This window comes from Spinacia oleracea, chromosome 5 (genome assembly GCF_020520425.1).
Source record: "Spinacia oleracea cultivar Varoflay chromosome 5, BTI_SOV_V1, whole genome shotgun sequence".
In the NCBI taxonomy this organism is placed as follows: Eukaryota; Viridiplantae; Streptophyta; class Magnoliopsida; order Caryophyllales; family Amaranthaceae; genus Spinacia; species Spinacia oleracea.
In genome coordinates this window covers 60,320,144-60,337,198 of record NC_079491.1, presented here as the reverse complement: position 1 = coordinate 60,337,198, position 17,055 = coordinate 60,320,144, and the positions used below count along the sequence as shown (strand labels likewise).

General features: G+C 37.5%; 1 long non-coding RNA gene across 3 annotated transcripts; it reads left to right on the top strand.

The window, feature by feature from the left end:
• The first annotated feature begins 3,036 nt into the window (after positions 1-3,036).
• LOC130461958 (uncharacterized) lies at positions 3,037-6,808 on the top strand. Of its 3 annotated transcripts, none has more exons than XR_008922030.1 (5): positions 3,037-3,470; positions 3,763-3,842; positions 4,509-5,416; positions 5,836-6,427; positions 6,557-6,808. It is a non-coding gene; the product is annotated as an uncharacterized lncRNA (long non-coding RNA). The 3 variants fall into 3 exon arrangements; XR_008922031.1 differs by having other exon boundaries at positions 3,039-3,470; positions 5,984-6,427; XR_008922029.1 differs by lacking the exon at positions 5,836-6,427 and having other exon boundaries at positions 3,049-3,470.
• The last annotated feature ends 10,247 nt before the right edge of the window (positions 6,809-17,055 follow it).

Genomic DNA, 17,055 nt, shown 5'->3' with positions numbered 1-17,055 from the left:
AGCACGACCCCAAACATGATTAAAAGACGTTATAAAATACGCACCTCTCTTGGCGAAAAATGACCAACGAGTCCAAGTGCTTGGGGGCTCGCGAAAAAATATGTACTCCAACAAAGAGTGTGCGGAGTCAAAATCATATTCCCGGACTACGCTACACGCAGTCCCATATTTGGGTAAACTCAAAAGAGCCGGTTTCGACATCAGAGAAAGGTCGTCGTTGATACTTGTACAATGGTCCTCTGATCAAAGACCAAGTGGTGGCAAAATCGAGCCGTAAGGACTAGCTCAAAACCACAAAAGAAGACGATCACAAAATAAAGGTCCGTCTAAACCCGTTGTCAACCCACATCCAGGTTACAACCAAATCCGAGCATCCCTCGAAAGAATTCGCTCTTGCAAGAATGAATAAAAGAAATTCTCAAAAGAAATCATAATGAAACGTATAGGAACTTGCCCATCTCAGTTGGCAAGATCGCGTCACGAACCACACGAGTTCCAAATCGAAAAAACGAATTCAGGGACGTCCACCCTTAGCGGACAGGGCTCGCCCACCCTCAGCGGGCGGGGTCTGCGTCACTAGCCGCGCAGGTCCTCAGTTTTCGAAAAATAGAATCTTCAAAAAAACAAAATGAAACAGGTTCGCCATCTTTAGCCGGCGGGGTCTACGTCACAAGCCGCGTAGGTCCTTATTTTCAAATTTCAAAAACAGATTCGTCCACTTCTTTCGGACGGGGCGTCCACCCTTAGCGGACAGGTTCGCCATCTTTAGCCTGTGGGGTCTACGTCACAAGCCGCGTAGGTCCTTATTTTCAAATTTCAAAAACAGATTCGTCCACTTTTTTCGGACGGGGCGTCCACCCTTAGCGGACAGGCTCGCCATCTTTAGCTGGCGGGGTCTACGTCACAAGCCGCGCAGGTCCTTAGTCGCTGCAGCGATAACTTTTTCTGGTTTTCCCTTTTCCAAAAATTAAAAGGATTGGTTTTCCGTTTTTTCCAAAAAAGAGCGATGTGCTGGATTTTCCTTCATTTTATGTCCTGTAAAAACAAGGGGGTTTTCTCGTTTGGCTAGCCCTGAAAATGAGAATCTTTAAAAACATTTTTACCTCGTGGTTGGGCTTGCCCAGGCCCAATTACACTTTATAGCTTTGATTTCGAAAACATCTGTAGCTACTTCCAATGACAAAGTGAGGGAGTTTCTATACTATCCGTTGACAAATCCCAATGACACGTGAGGGATATGTCGACACTTCAACTGATGACCCTTAAGTCAAATGTTATCACTCGGGGGCTCGTGAGACCCTCGCAAAAAACAGGTCACCATGACTTGTGTGACGCACTCCGTCTAGTACTTTGACCATCGTCTTACTCCAAGAATCAGTCAAAGTGGGGGCTAACTGTAGACACCTACTTTTGTCCTCATTCCCGGAAGGGAAGGTTCGATGATGAGAACATAAATCTCCACTTGACAACGCATCTCCTATAAAATAACGAATCTCAATTCCCCCTTTCATTTCACCCGAAACCTGCTATTTATAGAAACCTGCTATTTATGGAAACCTGCTGAAAATAGTAACTGCCGTAATGGATAGTTGTTAAAAGTGGCAAGTCATAAAAGATAGAAACCTGTCAGAATTAGGTGTTGCACTCCAACATAAATCCTAAATGAGATAGAAATTGCGAGAGAATCCTATTCCTAATACGATTCGAAAATAAGAGTTACGTATTAATTAAAATCCTAACGAGCCTAGAGTTTGTAACGGGCCCAGATGCATTCCATCATAAAATTAATACGCACTAAAAGACTCGATTAAGTCTCATACACTCCGGATTCTAAAAGTCCGAATCTGACAAAGAAACGGCATAAACATCAATTTCAACGCCCAACCCTGGGCGCTGAAATTGCCTGGATTCTATTTTCAACGCCCAGAGCTGGGCGCCAAAATCTTTGACGCCCATTCCCGGGCGCTTAAAATACCTGGGACGTGTTCTTTCCTAATTCCTCGTGGATTATAGTTCTACAATTCTATCTTTCCACGAACTCTTTTCTATAAATATGGCTCCAAGTTCGACGTGAAACAACACAACACAGAATTATTATTCTGAGTATTGACTCTAAACCCCTAAGCCTAAGCCTCACGCTGCGAAATTGATCATGCGTTCTGTCGCAATCGATCCAAAAATCGAACAGAACGTATCCTGTCCCATAATTTGAAATTTTTTAAATAAAAGGAGAAATAGCAAAGTCAAAGTGGTTAGTTTTCTGAGAACCGTGACGCACCTCTCAAGGGTGCGTCGTAATGTGTCCCTTTTCCATGGTTTAATTTCTTTCCTCGCCCTTTTATGAACTGTTAAACTAATTAAATCTGACTGTTCTATCACGCCTAATAAAGATAATATGTTGGGAAATTGGATTATCATGCTAGGTCCCTTAAAACAATCTAAATCAGATAAACGCGATCGATCTAGTATTATATGTTGCATATTGTTAAAATCAACTCAGATTAGTTTAATAGTTAACGCATGTCCCTTCAATTATTTATGCTGAGCTAGTAAGGATATATTGCCTCTGGAGTTATTGAAGAGCGAGTACTCCTCTCGGTAGTTACAGTTCCCCGAACCCTCAATCTCTACCTTGCGGGTGTATGTTGAGAGATCCCCACACCAGGGATCACAAGGGAACCTACGGCCGTCGTGGTCAAACATAATTGCACTCCCTTTATGTCACGATAACCGGGTTTTGTCAGTTTTTCTCATTGTCGTTAAAAACTGAATGGCGACTCCTATATTACTAGTCAATTGGGTGTAAACTCACAGGAAGTCCAATTACACTCACTACTACATTTCTAATCAGATGCGACGGTTCAGAGAAGGATAATGCAACGCCTTACATAGAACCGTTGCATTAGATAGGACTAATGTGACGGTTTTCTCTATAACACATCAGAAGGTTGAGCTAATGTAACGGCTGTGATAAACCGTCGCAATAGGTTGTCTAATGCGATGCCTTTTTAGGCTAATGCAACGGTTATGGATTTTAACTTATTCCCTCCCATTATTTCCAAAAATTTCAAATCACGCGCCTTGAATTATTCCCACAAAATTTTTAAAAAAAAAGAAAAAAGAAAAATGGAAAACAGAAATTAGGAAAAACACAAACACTTTCTACTCCACCAAAGAAATAGAGAGGAGAGAGACTAAGAGCGTTTACAAAGTTAGGGTTTCGAAAGGTGATTTGATCTGCAATTCACAATTTGGTCCGAGCTTAATCGAATTTACAAAGTTAGGGTTTCGAAAGGTCTATGGAGTTGATCTGCAATTCACAATTTGGTCCGAGGCGTAATCGAATATCTTGCAAGGTCTAGCCATTGGTTGCGAAAATTCTCTCTCTCATGTCGCTTAATCGAGTCAGAGGGTTAAATTGGAGCAACTTACCAGGACAAATTCTCCTTAAACCAGCCGAGTAATTCACGGTAAGTAATTGATTCACAATTCAGGTTTGTGTATTAATAGTATGAATTTGGATAATTTTGTGAGGGCTTGGTTCGATATTGTTTTTTCCCCCTTTTTTACACATTTGTCGAAATTCTCAAAGTTTAATATTGAATGATATTCTGTAAATTTGAAAGATTTGATTTAGTTTTACTAAATTTTGATGATGGAAGGCCTAATAGTTGAAAGATGAAAACAGTCCTGAGTTTATGAAAACAGTCCTGAGTTTATGAAAACAGTCCTGAGTTTAATCCTTTTTTATGATATTGGCAGCTCTTTTGGTTGGATTGCTGAGATTGTGAAGAAAGGTTTGACACCTTCTCAGATTTGTGTGATTTTGAGGGATTCTCACGGTATTGATCATATTTCACTGACTTGGATTTATGTTTATCATATGCTTGTATGATATCAATTTCCAAATGTACGTTCATCCTAGTGACTGAATTCTCTATGCTATACTGAGGCAACTAGTACTGCATTTTTGGGGAATGCAATGTTATGTTACTGGATGATGTTAGTTGTCAGTCACTTGGTTTATATCTTGTCGAATTTTATGGGTATTCCTAGGGGTTAAAGTTAGGTTTACTCAAGTATATGTTATTATTCATCTACAAAATATTTGCTTAATTAGATTGAAAAAAAATCATCTCAAAATGAGCAAATGAGCACTAATAAAGTTTTGTCTACGCTTTGTTAACACTAGGTGTACCCGGTAAGTAACGAGGGTTTAAGATCAAAGTTCTCGTTTAAATGATGGGGCTTATAAGGAGGCTTCTATTGTAACTAAATAATCAGATAATACATTTTTTTACAATTTGATAAAAGGATAACTTTGTGCATATCTTTGGAGAAAGCGTACTGCATGCTCTTTGTGCTTTATTGATCATAAAAACGATGATGCAGCTGTAAAATCTATATATATATATATATATATTAGCATTTAGATGTGCTTGGACCTTTAACTTTGTGTTTGGATTTGCATATAAACCTTTAACTCTTTTTTTTCTGAACTATCGTAGAGTTCGGTATTGTAGAACGAGAAGCTGGAAACGGTGGTATATTTCAGCTTGCATCCTCTTGGAAATCTGGCATATAACTCTTGTAGATTCTGGAAGTTGCTCTTGTTATTTTTGGTATCTATTCCCTTCAACTCTTTAGATCGAGTTCATCAGTTCCTGTTGTACATTATCCTTGAATGTGATGATACTTTGCCTTTTCAAATAGAGTCGTCTTTGTACATTAACCTTTATGGGTCTTTCCCCGGCCTTCTCCTTATAACTAATCAAGTACAATTGTGAAATTACCATTTTTCTGATTAATAAATCATGTGCCTACTACATTTATGTTTTCAGTCACTTGATATGTCAATTTACGAAGGGAATCCTGCTGATGTTATTCATCCCATGAGGCTTGAGTTTGATGTTTTTGCAGCCTTATTTTGTTTGCTGAGTTTTGTTGTAGTTGTTTAGTTTATTCTTAGTGGTTTAGTTTTGTGGTTGGTTTCTTTTTACCGCATACCTACTCAGCACAAAACAGAATTAGAATCATCAAGAATTTATATTTTATTTATTAGAATCATCAAGAATTAGAAACACCTGTAGTTGTACTTTATCCTTCCTTCACCCACTCCTCTGATTTTATGTTTAATTTGCCATTATGTCCCCCATACAAAATAGATGGCTGGCATAACATTTGTGTGACTTATGTTTGTATAGGCTTCTGTAGTTGTTTATCATTTTCTTCCCCCTATTTAAAAGTTCAGCTTATTACACTTTAGTTCATATCTGCAGTGTAAAACCTGTTTGTGGAAAGTCATATGCTTGGTAGTGTTTCAGCTAGTGAAAGCGATTCCAAAGGATGCATCTAGTCGCCGCATGTTAGTGAGCAAAACGGGCAGTCCGGGGGGACAAGTAGGACAATTAACTAGGTAATATATTTGTTTTGGCATTATATTATGTTGCATTTTCTCATTCTCTAATACAAAATCTGATTTCTGTCTCCCTTCTTTTCTTTTTTTCTTTTTTTTTTGTCTTCTGAACTTCTAAAAAGAAGTGGACAACTATGGACTAATGTATGCAATGTTTATTTCATGAGATGGGGAAAACTATGGACTGTGCTACTGTTCGGTTCCAAAATTTAAGAAATGATCTACCTTCATAGCTGTTGCACATGATACAGATTGGAGTTTTGAGCTTTTTTACCTTAGCTGACTAATATTGAATTTTGATGTTGTGCTTGGCTGTTTGCTGCACATTAGGAAAGTGTTGCTGTTGTTTTCTTTGTTGTTGTACCTGCTTCAGACTGCTTTTGTTGCTTGCTTATTTGTTATTCTGTTCTTCTAACCAGTTTTGGAGCTGCTTGTCTATTCTGATATGCAAATGTTGTCCTGCACCTCCTGCTGATGTTATTGTTCTGCTCTTCTTCCGGTTTTGCATTGTTCCTTCTGGGATGCTTAATGTTTCTGCTTTATGCTATGTTTACTGTTTCTGGATAGATGGGAGGTGGTGACATACAACACTGTTATACTCTCCTGACAGCTGCTACAAGATCTTCCCAGAAATCTGGCTGCCATACATTGACTACTTCATCTCCCTTTCTTTTATAATTTACTTTTAAATCCTCATTGTGTTTCATTTATTTTTTAAATCCTCTGTAAGTTGATATGCTGGTAAAATAGTTAACTATCTGATTTTTCTCCTTGCAGACCTAGACTCACATGGTTTGAGGGTCTGAAATTGATTTGGCTGGTTATATTAGATTCAATTGCAGTTTATTTTGAGTGGTTCTGCAGTAACCACTTTTGAATAAATATATATTGTTTGCTGGACATATATATATTGTCTACATTTCTGACAATCATCATCTCATAGAATGGTTTTGCCAATATATATCATCTCATAGAATTGTTTGCTGCACAGATTCATCATCTCATCTCATAGTAGTTTAGGGTCTGAAATTTCATGCTTTAGTTGAATAAATATGAAGTTTGTTAAATTATTTAATTTATCGTGTTTTAGCTAGTGCACCATCTCTCTAACTTGTGCCCATTCGTGATTTAAACTTGCAGGAGCATGGTGAGCTAAATGGAGAAGAAATGTAGATCTAGCAATGACATGGTGGAGGCTCTTGTTTGTTTTTGAGTCATTTTGTGATTTCTAGTAATGTACGTTGAATTTGTTTATGTGGATTTTAATTTTATGCATTTTGTCATTAAAAACACTAAATTAATTAGTGAACGATTATTTTGTAATGCATGTGTCCTATGGGCATTAATATTATAATATTACTCTTTAAGTCAATGAAAATCTTTTATTATTGACATCCTTTCTTAATTTAGAATAATAATTTTAATTATTATTGTGAATAAATGAACCAGTTGTATTAGGTGCTCAACAGATCGATTTATTTTGACAATAAATTACCGTTGCATTAGGCTAAAACGTGTTGCATTATTTCTTTAAGCCATTGTAGATATCCGTCGCATTAGCTAAAATAACCGTCGCATTAACTAAAATAACCGTCGCATTAGCTTAAATGTCCATCGCATTAGCTAAAGAACTAATGCGACACCCATCTAAGGACCGTCGCATTAGATGTTTATCTAATGCGACGGTATTAATTTTCCCGTTGCATTAGGTCACTGATCGTCGCATTAGGCCTAATGCAACGCCACCGGATGTAAGGGTCATTTGTCGTCGCATTAGGTCTAATGCGACTGATTTTGATGCCTAATACAACGTTTTTAGGCGTTGCATCAGATAAGAAATGTAGTAGTGACTTGATTTGACAAAAAGAAACGTCACACCCACGAGGGACAAGGTCACGCATTAGCCTCGTGCTTTTTCGACCCCCTCACAACGCTAAAAAGAGTATGCATCCTAATTATGCTAATTGTTATGTGGCAATTAATTTGGATTCCTGGCTTTAATGGTTTTTCCGCATGATTTATATTCAGTTATATGTATCATAACCTAATAGGCGCCTCTTGCCCTCCTGGAGTAGATGGAGATGCACCCTTGCTTTGGATCTTCCCCGGAACCCTTTTCTTGATTTTCTCACTCTTTACTTTTAGTGACGCTTGCTTATAATTTTCAAAGTCCAATTCATATTGATTAAGAAAATAGACTAGCTCACTAACAGTGTTTTCCCTTTTCTTAGAGAAATAGAGTAGTTTGAATTTCTTATAGCTATGGTAAAGAGAATTCAAAAGTATTCCGCTGCAGAATCTAGGAATGGCTCACCAAGAAGTTGAAGGCGGTTGAGAAGATCAACCATTTTCTTTTTATGAGCCTTAATTGGTGTTCCATATGTCATTTTAAGATCAATGACCCTTTCCCTTGCTTTTTGTCTTTCGACGTCAAAGAAACAACCCAGTGGAGAATTAAGCTTTAGATCCTCAAATGAATGTACCAATTCAAAGACATTTTGGTCGACATGTTGACCACCATGTTGGAATCTACCACGACATATATCCCTAAGATGCCTTAGACGTGCCCATGGTCATATGCAATGAACCTTGCACTCCAATCCTTGGGGATTGAGCCAAGAATAAGATCCATCACTAGCGACATGTGGTTCGCCCACGCACAATGCTTTTCTGGAGTCATATCCTTTGAGTAATAGCTGAGGATGGGGTTGTCAACAACATATTCAATGTTGTTCCACCTAAGGACTTGCAGAAGCTTCCTCTCCCAATCAAGAAAGTTTGATAGGTTCAATTTTTCATCCAGAATTTTTGTTACTTTGAGTGTTGTTTTAGACATTCTACATTTGAAAAGAATTCGCAATAAGTAACCATTCATAAGCTTTAATAACTTTGAAATCAATGCGATCATGCAATCATTAAAGCTATTAAACATTTCATTCATGCAAAAATAAAACATGGTCCAAAAATGAATGAAACGATTCCAAGACCCTAAAAGTCTCAAGTCCTTAAGCAGCTTTGGCATGTCTTAAGTCTTTAATTTTAAGATTCTAGGTAAGCAAAACCTATTGCTAGTAATCTCCAAATTACACTTGGTTAATAAATTAATTCCATAATTAATTCCTTTGCCACAACATATGCCATTGTTGTTTGAGTTGAAACCACAATCAACGTGTTCCTTTGGGATTCCTTACCATCTAAGTCAACTAAAATAGCACCTCGCTTTGGCAGAAACCTACCACCTTAGATCCTTAGATTTTTGTAATGCTTGATTTGGAAGGCAATTTTAAACTCAATATTACTTTGGACCTAGTTGTTTCTATGTTGGTTCGATTATTTAGTGAACTAAATCTAATCGAGCATACAAACAACATTCATGCATAATATACATTCATTCACAATGTGCATAAATTAATTTTGGTGAACTAGTATGGCCCAAAACTTTGTCTTGAAGCATCCAATCTTCTTCACCTTGTTAGCTTGGCATCGTCTTGAACTTCATTCAATAAGCTAACTTAAAGTTCTAAACTTCCTTGAAATACTTGAAATAATTAAATAATTACATCAAAATTTCAATGGTACGCAGACCATATTTAAAACTTTACATTCAAAGATAAAACGATACGCATACCGTACTTAACTATCCTAGATTGGCCATACTAATCACCTTGAATACCCGCAATACATAATATACGTTCTATGCATTCATCCATTCGTATCCTAAAACGAATGGCCCAAATAAATATGCAACTATTTACATGATTCATTTAAAAATCACGTTCACATAAAACGCGTCCTAAAAGATTAATCAATTCCAAATTATTAATCCTTAGAATTATTCTAATCAAAATGTAATTTAATTAAAATAATGGTGCCCTACGAAAATAATTAATTATTTTATTTTATTTCATTAAATGGCTCCCACTTAAACCAATATTTTAATTTGGATAATTTAATTTTAAATATTTAATTAAACTGACGGCCCGTCCCAAGTTAAATAAAAAAAATAAATAAAAAATCCACCGTTAGCCATTTCATGCAAAAATTAAATCCAAAGCCCAAATAAAGCAAATATGCACATGTCGATGCATCGTGGGCTAGGCGAGTGCCCAACCCAACGACGCGCAGTGCCTTGTTGCCTCGCACCCACACGAGGGTGCAAGCCCATCCCGCAGGCATGAGCATCGCAGCAGCGCACAAGCCTAATGCCCGCGCCCACTGCCCATCCCTCGTCCTTGCTTGCAAGCAAGGCAGCAGCGTCGCTCCCACTGCCCATGCTTGCTCGCTGCTTCGTCGCAGAGCCAAGGCACAGCTGCTGCCTTGCTTGCTGCTTTGGCCAGCACGCGCTGGCATGCCCAGCTCGCTTGCTGGCTGCCTCGCGTTGCTGCGCCAAGTTACGGGGGCAACACGCATGGGCCACGCTCAGCCACACGCACCACACACCTATGGTCCACGCCTTTGGCTCGTGCCATACGAGCCAATTAACCAAAAAACATATTTTTTTAATTTCACCGAACTTTATTTGCATAACGTTATTTTCCTTTCAAATTAACAAATTAATCGTTTTATTTTTTGAAAAATAACAAAGTGAGTGATTCATTTAATTTTCCAACAATCCAATTTTGAGAAATTTATTAAATTTTGGCTAACAACATTCAACTTTAACGAACCAACTATATCAACAAAAATTTGAATATATTTGATAATCCAATCCAAAATTTTAAATCGTTGTTCTTCACCTTATCTTTGGCCATTGCCGGAAAACCTAATTTCTAGGGTTCAGAAGGTGGGGTAGAGGAAAAAACACAAAGAAAAGAAAGATATTTGCGAGCAAATTATCTTCTTCCGAAGCGGAATTCGCCGGTGAACCAAACAAAGCAAGTTCCCGAAGAAGAAGTTAAGCCGAGAAACGAAGATCTGAAGAAATTCAAAACAGAGATAGCCGGAATTCAAGAGAGTTCTGGGAGAAAATGGATGCAGTAAAAAGTTTTTTAAAAAAAGCTTAAATGCGGTATTTATAGAGGAAAATGAGAACCGCTTAAACTTGAAGGAAATAATGCCCTTGGTCCAAGTATGCATATAATATTAAGTCTAATAAATGCTGTTCAGTATTAATTAACAAGTTAATAATTCAGTGAGATCAAGTGAGCTGAATGCCTAGCTAGAGGCCGCTTCAGTTCAAGTGGAATTAATTATATTAATCCACAGCTTACTCTTGACTGAACCCGTAGGGTCACACAAATAGTATGTAAACGGATCAAGTATTTAATGGCATTAAATACTCCATCTATGGATATTCGGAATCGACGGATCTTGATTCCAGTGGGAGCTGAGATCGTCAAAGGCAAGAAATGAATACTCCGGAAACGATGATATTGCCGGAAACGGAAATATGGATCGTATCGGAAATATAAATATTATCCAAGTCGTAGATGTTGCCGGAAACGGAAATATGGTACGTATTGGAAAATATTATCGGAAATGGAAATATTGCCGGAATCAGAAATATTGCCGGAAACGGAAATATTGTCAGAATCGGAAATATTATCGGAATCAGAAAATAATTCCGGAAACGGAAATATTAAATATTTGTTCGAAACGGAAATTAATTCCGGAATCGAAAATATTAAATATTGTTCGTATCGGAAATGAATTCCGGAATCGGGAAATTAATCGGAAGCGCATCGTACGAATTAGCATCGGACGAGCTTGCTAGACGAAGGTCCAGCACGAAGCCAGGCCCGCGTCCAGCAAGCCAGCGCACCACACGAACAGCCAAGGCCACGCCAGGCCCAACGCAAGGCCAGGCCCATCAGGCCGTGGCTGCGCGCGCAACTGCGAGCAATGCTGCTGCGCTCGCGTGGGCTTGTAGCTCACGTGGGCCGAGCGGCCGTGTGGGCTGTGCGCGGGCATGGCCTGCACGCTTGCGGGTCATGCTCGTGTAGAGTTTGTGTTCACATACGAAACCTAAAGTGTATAGGATTTGTTTAATGATTAAATTCCTAATCCTAAAAGATAAATTAATTAAATAAGAGTTCTACTAGGATTCTAATTTAATTAATTCGTATCCTAGTAGGATTTGATTACTTATTCCATGGCCTATAAATATGAGTTAAGGGTTCATAATTTATATAGATAATTTCAAGTATTCAAACAATAAAAAGCTAAGATTTTTAAGTAGAAAAATCAGCCATATTCTTGCCCTATTAGCCGAAAATATATAGTACCTTAAGGGCGATTCTAGTTGGTCAATCTTAAGGCGGATCCGGACGTGCTGTGGACTATCTACGGAGGGACGACACTTGGAGTCCTAAAGACTTGTTCTTGTTCGGTTCGGGCGCAGCTAGGGAGGGCACGCTACAAAGTGTATGCACCTAAATTATGCTAAATGATTATGTGTAAATAATATGTTTCTTGGCATTAAGGTTTTCCGAATGATTTATGTTTTGTCATATGTATCATAACCTAACAGTGGTATCACGAGCCTCTTATTATTTTCATAATCTAAATTGCATGAACATGGTTAAATTTTACAAATTTGCAAAGAATTAAAGGGGTGATTAATTTTCGTAATTAATTGCAAATTGCGTTTATTTAAGGAAAATTTGGTAATATTAATCCAACCTTTGACCGATTTTCTTTTATTAAGCCCACCTACGACATATTTTTTAATAATCCCACCTTTATTACCCAACAACTTTTATTGGGCCCAACAGGTCATAAAACTGTTGTAAGCGGCATTATTTCTCTACATGGCAGTACTCTCTCTCGATATATTCAGTCATCATCATCAATTCATCACCATCTCGTTGACTTTTTCACCGATTACCGGCCACTTAAGCCCAATAAAAGTCGTCGGGTAGTAAAGGTGGGATTATTAAAAAATATGTCGTAGGTGGGATTAATAAAAGAAAATCGGCCAAAGGTTGGATTAATATTACCAAATTTTCCTTTATTTAATTATATGTATGCAGTTTTTCGGCAGTTTCTTCGTTACTCATCAAAATCGAGTGATTTTTGTGTCAATTCCGCATGTAAAAGGCATTCTAAAATTTTGACAATGTTTTTTTTTCGGCCGAACCCAGAATTCCCAAATTCGAAGCCTAACTATGACCTTTCGGAGGTTTTAGTTTTTCGAACGCAAAAGTTTGTAAATTTAAGATGTTAAATTGAGTATTTGCGATTCTTGTTGATAAATCTTGAGTTTTTGATTGACCTACAGTTTATATTTAACAATTATGAATGCCTAGACTTGTTAATTATACAACCTAATTTGTAATTATGATTAATATGTTGAAATTCGAATAATTTAGAATTGATTTGTTTTTCATAATTAATTAATAATTTAATTAGGTATCCATGATTAAAATCCACCATAAAAATTGTTAATTTATGTTAAATTTTAATTTTTATGACCTAGATTTGAATCCATGTTAATCGGAAATTAATTGATTAATAAATTTTCGATTTTTCGCCCTAAATTTTTGAAATTAATATGTTTTATTAATTTGTCATTAATTTTAAATTAAAAATTAAACTTTTTTTATGAAAACGCCTATCAATGTTGCACGCACAAAGCAATGGAAGCAACGTGTTACCCTTAAGGGGTGTGGTATAGTGCGGGCACGAATGCAGCGAGCAACGAGCGTGGCATGCGCAAGGCTGTGCGCCTAAGGGGCGTGTGCTACGCGTGTGGGCGATGAGGCAACGGGCGAGCAAGTGTAGCGAGCAATGCAAGCACGCGTGGGCAGCGATGGATGCTGCGCCACACAATGCGTTGCCTCGCTCAGCAGCACGCCAAGGCAGCGACAAGCGCAACACAACGTGCACGCGGGCAGCGTTGGCTGGCCTGTCCAGCAAGCGTTGCCCAGCAGCGCGCCAAGGCGATTTGCGAGTGGGCTGCGCGCAAGCGTGGCTCGCTGGGCCTGACGCATTGGTGCGTTGTTGCTTGGGCTTTGCGGTACGATCAATCGAGTGACAAGGGGTTTGTTGCTTGTTGGAATTGACGAGGTATGGGCGCAAGCCCATGGCTTTGTCTTGACCCGATTGGTTCGTTTTAAATTTTAATTTGAATTTTTCAGTTCGGAAATAATTTTAATTAACGTTAAAATTAATAATTTAAATTGTTTTCTCGGGATTTAATTTTGATTATTATAATTATTATAAATTTTAATTTATACTAATTATTTTACTAAAATTAAACCTTGAATTAATTTAAATTCGTTTAATTCAACTGAAATAAATTAAATTAATGGATTCGATTATATATGAGCTTTAAATTTTAATTAAACTTGTATGTTTCCAGTTAGACTAGAAGTACATTTTTATGTTTAAAATTAGTAAAGCTTATAAAGTTATTGGTTTAAGTGGTAGCATTTTTAGTCATAAACTCTTGATTAGGTCTACAAATCCTTTAAGGTTAAACAACTTGATTAGAATTAATAAAGACTGAATAATTGTTAAATTATTGGTGCCCTTAATTAATTTATGCAAATATTTATGTAATGCATACAATGTGTTTTAACTAACCAATTATGTGGGCCATTCATGATAATGGATGGATGAATGGTATATATTGTATATGTACTGTTTTGCAGGTTATGAAGTGACTAGTATGGCCCAAATAGGATAGAAAATATGGTCTGCGTACCATTAATTTGAATGTAATTGGTCTGCGTACCATCAAATAGTTGTAATTAGTTCAATTATAGCTTATCCTATTTGAAGAAAATGGCGCCTCCCACGGAGAAATTCAAGACGGAGTTTCCAATCCATTTTAAGACGGACTTTGAAGTTGAAGCTTCAAGATGAAGTCGGGCCATACTAGATCACATTTATCTTATGCATGCTTTAAGTTATTTATTGCTTTTAAATATGTCTTAAATATGCATGAGATCGAAGCTTGATTATGTTGCATGATTAAGGATTTTAGTTCACTTAAAATCTAACCAACATAGTAAGAGCCTTAAGTTCCAAACTTAAAAACTGAGTTAAAAGGTGCCATGCCAAAAATAACACTTACTTGGATATCCTTTACATCGATCTTAGTAATAGTTTTCCGCCATAGCGAGGTGTTACTTATCGATACTAAAGGGGTAAGGTACACAAACAATTGTGAGTACATGTTAGTTTTGGTGAAACTCAACGATATAAGTAAGGAGTCCTTTTATGTCGTGGCAAAATCGATAGGTTTACCTAATAAGTTCTTAGACGTACCTATCAACCAAGAGTAGTTTCTAGACTATTAGCAAAAGGCTTTTGCTTACCTAAAAGATTTTAGAATTGAGTCTAAATACATAATGTGCTTAATTCTTCAATGGATTTTAGGATCTTGGAATCATTTTATTCACACCTGCCAGAACACATAACTTGAATAAAATGCTTAATGAACATTGAATTATGCATGTATTCTAGAATTTAATTTATTAAGAGAAACTGTGAATGATTATTTATTTGTTTATTCTTTTTCAATTGTAGTTTTACTATGGCAAACAACAATCAAAACATCATCATGAGTTCTGAGCTTATGGTCAAGCTGAACCTAACAAATTTTCTTGAATGGGAAGCTAAGCTAGTTGAAATAGTCAGACTCAATGGACTTGAGTATGTACTGTTACATCCCATGCCAAGCTACTATGCTAGAGACATGACCCCTGAAAGATTTTCCGCCTGGGATGCGGATCTCAAAAAGGTTATGAGTCTCATACTGAACAATATCCCTGATGAATGGGCTAGAAGGTTCGTAGCTTATGAACCTTTTACGCTCATCAAGAATCTGAGGGATATCTGTCGTGGAAGCACGGAGGATAGGGACCTGAACGTCCATGAGTTGATTGAATCAATGTCTGGTCTAAAGGTTAGTTCTCCCAACAGGTGTTATAGGATGGAGGTCTAAGAAACACATGTTCTGCTCCTTCGCACTAAACAAAGGGTAGGCGTCCCACTAAGGTTCCATGTGGATCTTATGCTTTCATATTTCGATCGCCTAAGTCTGCTAGGAACACCAATAAGCGAAATGATGGCAGTCTCTATCTTGCTCAATTCACTACATAGTGGGTTTGGTCGCTTCAAGCAACTATACCTAAGTGAACCAAGAGAAGAAACAGTTGCAGAATTTGTTCACCTTGTCAGAAAGGCTGAGATAATACTGGACTGTGAAGCCAAAGATTTACTCAAGGCTAAAGGGAGACCGTTCAAGAAAAGTGGAAAGTCCAAGGGTAATGCTAAATCAAAGCAGGACAAGTCCACATCAAGCTGTCTTTATTGTGATGGAATAGGCCATTACAAAAGAGAATGTCCAAAGCTAAAGGAAGATCAGAAGAACGGAACATTCGTTCCATCTTCAGGTATTTTCGTTATAGACTGTATACTTGCTAATTCAACTTCTTGGGTATTAGATACAGGTTGTGGCTCACACTTATGTTCCAATTCACAGGGACTAAGAAGAAGTAGAAAGTTAAGCACGGGTGAAGTCGACCTACGAGTGGGAAATGGAGCACGGATTGATGCATTAGCTGTAGGAACTTATTATTTGTCGTTGCCCTCTGGGCTAGTTTTGGAACTGGAAGAGTTTTTCCATGTTTCAAGTCTTACTAAAAACATCATTTCTGTTTCTTGCTTAGATGCTAAGGGATTTTCCTTTTTAATAAAAGACAATAGTTGTTCGTTTTATTTTAAAGAGATGTTTTATGGATCTGCTAGATTAGTCAATGGACTTTATTTATTAGATCACGACAAACAAGTTTATAACATAAATACCAAAAAGGACAAAAAGGATGATTCAGATCTCACCTATCTGTGGCATTGTCGATTAGGCCATATTAACTTGAAACGCATGGAAAGACTTCAAAAGGAATGAATTCTAGAACCATTTGACTTAGAGGATTATGGTAAATGCGAATCATGTTCACATGGCAAAATGGCAAAGCAACCTTTCTCTAAAGTTGGAGAAAGAGCACCTGAACTATTGGGTTTAATCCATACAGATTGTAGACACCTACTTTTGTCCCCATTCCCGAAAGGGAAGGTTCGATGATGAGAACATAAATCTCCACTTGACAACGCATCTCCTATAAAATAACGAATCTCAATCCCCTTTTCATTTCACCCGAAACCTGCTATTTATAGAAACCTGCCATTTATGGAAACCTGCTAAAAATAGTAACTGCCGTGATGGGTAGTTGTTAAAAGTGGCAAGTCATAAAAGATAGAAACCTGTCAGAATTAGGTGTTGCACTCCAACATAAATCCTAAATGAGATAGAAATTGCGAGAGAATCCTGTTCCTAATACGATTCGAAAATAAGAGTTACGTATTAATTAAAATCCTAACGAGCCTAGAGTTCGTAACGGGCCCAGATGCATTCCATCATAAAATTAATACGCACTAAAAGACTCAATTAAGTCTAATACACTCCGGATTCTAAAAGTCCGAATCTGACAAAGAAACGGCCTAAACATCAATTTCAATGCCCAGCCCTAGGCGCTGAAATTGCCTGGATCCTATTTTCAACGCCCAGAGCTGGGCGCCGAAATCTTTGACGCCCAGTCCCGGGCGCTTAAAATACCTGGGACGTGTTCTTTCCTAATTCCTCGTGGATTAGAGTTCTACAATTCTATCTTTCCAAAAACTCTTTTCTATAA